This window comes from Octopus bimaculoides, chromosome 23 (assembly GCF_001194135.2).
Source record: "Octopus bimaculoides isolate UCB-OBI-ISO-001 chromosome 23, ASM119413v2, whole genome shotgun sequence".
NCBI lineage: Eukaryota > Metazoa > Mollusca > Cephalopoda > Octopoda > Octopodidae > Octopus > Octopus bimaculoides.
In genome coordinates this window covers 13,286,786-13,294,019 of record NC_069003.1, presented here as the reverse complement: position 1 = coordinate 13,294,019, position 7,234 = coordinate 13,286,786, and positions in this window count along the sequence as shown.

Genomic DNA, 7,234 nt, shown 5'->3' with positions numbered 1-7,234 from the left:
AAAGGTTCTCCAGTCTATTATTCGTGACCTCCTTTATGCAGATGACTGTGACTTAGTCACTCATACAGTGGATGACATGCAAATACTCATGAATTGTATTTCTGCTTCTTGCAAGGCATTTGGACTTGGCATTAGCCTGGACAAGACTGTTGTAATGTTCCAGCCTGCACCAGGAAATCCATATGTGAAACCAGCTATCTTGGTTGAAGGAACAATTCTGAAGGTCGTAGACAAGTTTGTCTACCTGGGCAGCACACTCAGCCGTTCTTGCTCCCTGGATTAGGAAATATCTTCCAGGTTGCAGAGAGCAACTAATTCCTTCTGGTCTCTTCAGTCTCGTGTCTGGTCCCAGCATGGCATAGCAGGGCAAACAAAAGTTGCTGTGTACCGTGCATGTGTACTGACATTGCTTCTCTACTCGTGTGAAACATGGACTCTGTACAAACGTCAGGTAAGGGTCCTTGAACGCTTTCATCAGAGATGTCTCAGACACATTCTCAATGTTGGCTGGACCTCAAAGATTCCAGACACACAGATCCTGAGGACAGCTGATATCTTGAGTATTGAGGCGATGGTGCACAAGCACCGGTTACGTTGGACTGGACACCTTATTAGAATGAAGGATAGCAGGATTCCTAAGCAGATGCTCTATGGAGAACTTGTGAATGGAAGGAGACTCTGGCAGAAACCAAGGCTGCACTTTAAGGACTGTGTCAAGTCCTCATTAAAGGCCTGTGATATGCAGGATACTGACTGGGAGAACAATGCCTGTCATCACCACGGATGGAGGAAGCAGGTTAAGGAGGGGATCGACACTTTTGAGAGAGCACGTATCCAGCATGAAGAACTTAAGCGAGCTGCACCAAGGAGCACGGCTCGTATAGTGAATGGGAAAGCTTAATCTGCAATGTTTGCAGTTGTGTATGCTTGTCAAGAGCAGAGCTCATTAGCCACCAACAGAGCCGCAAATGCAAAATATAAGTTAGTCCTAGAGTGCACAATGTTCCTGAAGGTCGGCAATGGTCTTCCTCAGTCACGAGTGGACGGCCATCATCATGTATGTATGTATATGTGTGTATGTATGTATGCATGTATGTATGTATTCATGCATGTATATATGTAAGAACAAGCCTGAATGGTCGTGAGCAAATTTATCTCAGTCAGCTTTAGTCTAAGGTTAAACTCATGGTCCGGGAACAGGAAATGCAGGCGGTGGAAGTGCACCTCCTAAAATTTTCTGGGGGTGCAAAATCAAATTTGCACTTCTACTTATTTTTCTTAAGTTTAGAAACCAGTGGGTAAAAAGATATATAAAAAGTAGCTTGAAGTTAGGTTTCTTCTCAAAGAACAAAGAACAAAAATAAATTTTTAAAAAAGCAATAAAACCTTGTTTGCAAAAAAAAAAAAAATTATTCTTGAGTTTTCATCCTCCCACTAGGAAATTTCGTTCCCGAGCCAGTGGTTAAATTACAACAATATCAGAATCAAGTTTTGCTCAGAATAAGCAGATATAACAATTATGTTATATGAACCTTTTTTTAGCATTACACCGGAGTTGTCACTAAAGGTTCTAGTCTTATTGTTGTTGCTGTTGTTGATGTAAACTTGGCGAACCCTGACCAAGATGACCTGTCTCATTTTGGTAGTCGGTAGGAGTATGCACACACACATGCATCAACATATAACACAGAACACCATTCCTGCTATATTGGTAATAACGCCTACATCACCCCACCCCCATCATCACCGTTGTTACCACCATTACTACTACTACTACTGGTTCCTGTAACTCCTGCCTTGTGAATGAAATATTAAAACCTTGGAATTTAAAAATTTCTTTATGTTATAATCTAGATTCTAGAACATTCGCGAAGCATTAGTAGCCTAAACAGCCAACCAATCAACTAACCAACCAACCAGTAAACCAGCCAGCAAGCCAGTACCCAACCGACTAACCAGCCAACAAGCTAACCAATCAACCAGCCAACCAGCCAGCCAGCTAGCCAGAGCAGTCTCCATGTGTGTGTACCTTAGGGAGCCTACCTCCTTCTTGTCTTTCATGAAATGTCAAAGAAACTTATGCGCGAAATGGCCCCAGGCAGATAGTATAACAAAATCCCATCTGCTACAACTACTGCTGTTGTTGCTGCTGCTGCTGCTTTTACATGCTTGTAATCGAGTCAGTGGCGGGAACTCGGGTTTGGTAGAAATAGCAGCCAGATTTCCTTCAGTTCATACCATACCGTTTTGATTTTATTTTAAAGGGATGATAATATGGTGCCCTATATACATAGGCGCAGGCGTAGCAATGTGGTAAGAAACTTGCTTCCAGCTTGTTTAGTCTTGGGTTCAGTTCAGCTACACGGCACCTTGGGCAACTGTCTTCCATTATAGCCCCTGGCAGACCAAAGCCTCGTGTGTAAATATGGTAGATGGAAACTGAAAGGAGCCCGTCATATATATATATATATATGCACATAAGATTGGTCACTGAATAGGTGATTACACTGGCGGTGCTCCAGCATAGCCACAACCTTTGGGCTGAAACATGTAAAAGAATGAGAATATATGCATGTGTGTGTGTGTGTGTGTGAGCGTGCATTACTGGATAACCGGTGTTGGCTTGCTTTTGTTTTACGTCCCCATAACTTAACGGTTCAGCAAACATGATCGATAGAATAAGCACCAGGCTTAAAAATAAGTACAAGGTGGTTGGGGGTTTATATTTCAGCTAAAACCGTTCTAGGTGGTGCCTCCAACATGGCTGCTGTCTAATGACTGAAACAACATAAAAGATAGAAGTTATAGAAAAGTGAAGTAGGAAAAAAAAAATGAGACGCTCATGGTTGGATTGTTTTTAACCATAGATTTTATAGATTTACTGGACTGGGTAGGGTTAAACTTGTAGGTAACCATCAACAAGTACATCCGCCACTGCCGCCACCACCACCGCCACTAAATGGTGTCAGTGGGATTACTTTCGTCTGCTTCCAGTCATTCTTCACAGCTTCTTGACATTTTATGAAAAAAAGAAAAAGAAAAGCGATATGTCCTCTTAGTTTGATTCTCACATGTTGATGGTAGTGGTAGGTTGATGGTAGTGGTAGGTTGATGGTGGTGGTAGGTTGATGGTGGTGGTAGGTTGATGGTGGTGGTAGGTTGATGGTGGTGGTGGTGATAGTGGTGGTAGTGGTAGTGGCAAGCAGTGGTAATATTTGTGGTGCTGATGGTGTTGATGACGATGATGAGGTGGTTGCGTGCGGTAGTGGTGGTGGTAATGGTGGTGTTGATAGCAATACCTGTGAGGATCAAGAAGTAGTGGGGGGGGGGCAGACGGACAACAAATTATGATGTTTAATATGACTAAAATGTTTACCAAGTTTCATGGAGAAAAAAAGTAAAACATGATTTATATGGGTACAAGCCATATTTGCCTTGTGACATTTATTCCAGGTTTGACTATGTTCTGAGTTCAAATCCTACCAAAGTTAACTCTGCTTTTCGTCTCCTCCAGGGGCAATAGGAGTGTCTGTAAATTAAAAAGTACCAGTTGAGTATTGTGGTCGATGGTATAGATGGAAATTCACCTCTCCTCAAAATTGCTGTCCTTCTGCCAATATCAGACATAACAGATATGGGGAGGATGGTGTGGAGGTAAGAATTATTGGAGCATTGGATATTCCAGTACTTTATGTTCTGAGTTCAAGTCCCACTGAAGTCATCTTTGCCTTTCACCCTTCAGGGACCAATAAAATAAAATACCAGTAAAATATTGGGGAAGGGGAAGTCAATATAATCAACTAACCCTTCTTCTTAGAATTGCTGGCTTCTGAGTTCATATCCCACTGAAGTCAGCTTTGCCTTTCATCCTTCAAGGATCGATAAAATAAAATACCAGCAAAGCATTGGGGGTCAGTATAATCAACTAACTCATCTTCTTCCCAGAATTGCTGGCCTTGTGCCAAAATTAGAAACAATAAATGAAGTGGGTGGGCAAAGGGTGTGACCCCTCTGTCTGGTATTCGCCATGATAGATCGCTAGCCATTATGCATTCTTTATTTTCTTGCCCTGTTTCTTTCTGTGTTCCTTTCTGTGGAAGAGCGTATGCTTGAAACATTAAAGACTTTTTCATTTCCCAAGCATTAAACTAATACATCTGTTTGTTGTCTACACCACCTGTCTTCGTCTTTTGTTGCTTTTTTGTGAATTCTCCCTATACCTATCTCTCTATCTCTCTATCTATCTATCTATCTATCTATATATATATATAAATAAAATGATATATAAGCATATGCATGTATATCTACATCTACATGTATATATAGATGCATATTCGGGTGCAGGATGTTAGAAAAATGAACGGGAGCATAAAAACAAAACGGATTTTGTTTACAGACAACAGAACAAACATATACATATATACAACAGGCTTCTTTCAGTTTCTGTCTATAAAATCAACTCAGAAAGCTTTGGTTAGCTCGAAGCTATATTAGAAGACACTTCCCCCAGGTGCCATGTAGTGGAACTGAACCCAGAACCATATGGTTTCGAAGCAAGCTTCTTACCACATAGCCATGCTTATTTTTAGAACGATATATTGAGGAAAGGTGTGAAAGACTGGATCTGGCCAATTTGAATGTAAAGCAAGTAGAATGTTTGGGCTGGATATAACTGGGTTTAAATGCAGAATGGTTAAAAACAACAAAGAGGTGGTAGGGTGCCTAAAAAGTCAATTTTTTGTGGGGTTAGGGTAAGACCTGGTACTTGCTCGTTTCAGAATCATTGCTCTACATTACAAATAATTGCTAGTCAATCTAAATTGCATTACTGGAAATAAAGAAGAGCTAAAATAACTTTTATTGACCTGTAGCATGAATGTGGATGATTAAGTTAAATGGTGATTTACTAAATGCAAAAGGTGAAAAATTTCTTAGTTGGAATTTTTCAATTTTAGTTTGTGAGAGAAACCAAATTTGGAGGCCACTGTAAACAATTGTGAAAGATTAAGGGGAGATAATTTTCAGAAATTGGTTTCAAATTTTGGTACAAGGCCAGCAATTTTGGGGAGTGGGTAAGTTGATTACACTGACCCCAGTGCTCAAGTGGTACTTATTTTATCAACCCTGAAAGAATAAAAGGTAAAGTTAACTGCAGAGGAATAATAATTTCCAGAAATTAAGAATTAAGCATTCAAAGGGTGATTCTTAAGAAAGTTAAACCAAAACAGGTTTTCAAAAATTTTTAGTATGTCCAGAAAGATCACTATATGCCTGTAAAGGTCTGCTGAAATGGTTCATTTGTGATCAGATGTCAATACTGAGACAATTTCCTCCAGATCTACATAGAACTGTGTTTAACATGAAACTTTGTCACATCACATCTGTCTTTGTCACACATCACACCAAGTAAATATAAATTGTGACTACAGATATTGTTTGCTGATCTTGATTTTCAGAACATAAAAAAAATGAAACTAAATACCATATTTAGTTTAATACTTCACTGATTTTATTTGTCCATTGTCTGTATATGCTTCCAGCAAACTATACTAGAGTAAATTTAATTATAAAACGATTTCTAGCCATTGTAAACACCACTCACAATTCTGGAGGCATTGGGATTTTCTAGGATTGAAAGGAGGAACCCCAATGGGTTTACCCTTTTCCTTAGAGTTAGAGGTAAGCACCCCATGTGTAGCATTACTGTTAGGCATTCTTTTGTTTCATCACTTGTTCTAAACAATTCGGTAGAAATGAGAATTTACTGGGCCATTCTTGTGTGACATACATGACAGTCATTAACACAAATTACGAAATATATAAGTTGTAAATCCTGAACTTTTACAAGAATTGTATTGATTCATCTTTCACAGTAAAGTTTGACAAACCAGGCAAGTATTAAAGAAAAAGATTTTTTCTTATTTCTTTACTCGGAATGTAAAATATTGAATTTTTTGAAGAGGCTCTAGAAAGAGTGACATACATGACATCACACAAAACTTATTTCATCTGAGAATATTGGTTTCAAGTTTTGGCATAACGTCAGCAAGTTTGAGGGAAATATGTGTTCTTAATGAAAATGTTTGTGACAAGCTCTAACAAAATGAGCTATCTCCATGCTGGTAGTCCAGCTCCTACAAACATCTTAACTGTCACCACTTTAAAAGGATCCTCTTCCATTTGGGCTATGGATGTAGTAGCGCCTATTTCATGAAAGTTAAACCAAAACAGGTTTCCAAAAATTTTTAGAATGTCCTCAAACATAATCTCTATATATGCACAGGCATGGCTGTGTAGTAAGAAGTTTGCTTCTTAACTACATAGTTTTAAAGTTCAGTTCCACTGCATGGCACCTTGGGCAAGTGTCTTCTACTATAGCTCCAGGTTAACCAAAGTCTTGTGAGTTGATTTGGTAAGTGGAAACTGAAAGAAGCCTGTAGTCTAAGTTGATTAAATCAACATCAGTGTCAACAGTCTTTAGATGTTTTTGAATGGCTAATAATATGCCTTTCATGCTGTAAATATTTCATTCCAACTAAAATTCAAATCAGTGGTTGGGATGTCACTAACAAAATTGATATCATTTAAATAATTATTTAAATATCAGTATATTTTTTCATTATTTTCTATTTTAAAAAATATATATAGAACTTTAGGTGCAGAAGTGGCTGTGTGGTAAGTAGCTTGCTTACCAACCACATGGTTTCGGGTTCAGTCCCACTGCGTGGCACCTTGGGCAAGTGTCTTCTACTATAGCCTTGGGCTGACCAAAGCCTTGTGAGTGGATTTGGTAGACGGAAACTGAAAGAAATCCATCGTATATATGTATATGTATATATGTATGTGTGAGTTTGTGTGTCTGTGTTTGTCCCACCAACATCGCTTGACAACCGATGCTGGTATGTTTGCGTCCCCGTAACTTAGCAGTTCAGCAAAAGAAACCGATAGAATAAGTACTAGGCTTCCAAAGAATAAGTCCTGGGGTCGATTTGCTCGACTAAAGGCGGTACTCCAGCATGGCCGCAGTCAAATGACTGAAACAAGTAAAAGAGAGTAAAAAAGAGAGTAACTTTCACTCTGCACATGAAAAACCTTTTGCCCGTTAAACTGGAGAACACTCTGACAAAGTAGAAATTTACTTTCACTTTCACAAACTTGAGAGTCATTTTTGTCATAACATTTAATTTTTTTAAGAAATGAACTGGGAAAATAAACCTCAGCTTCCAACTGATTT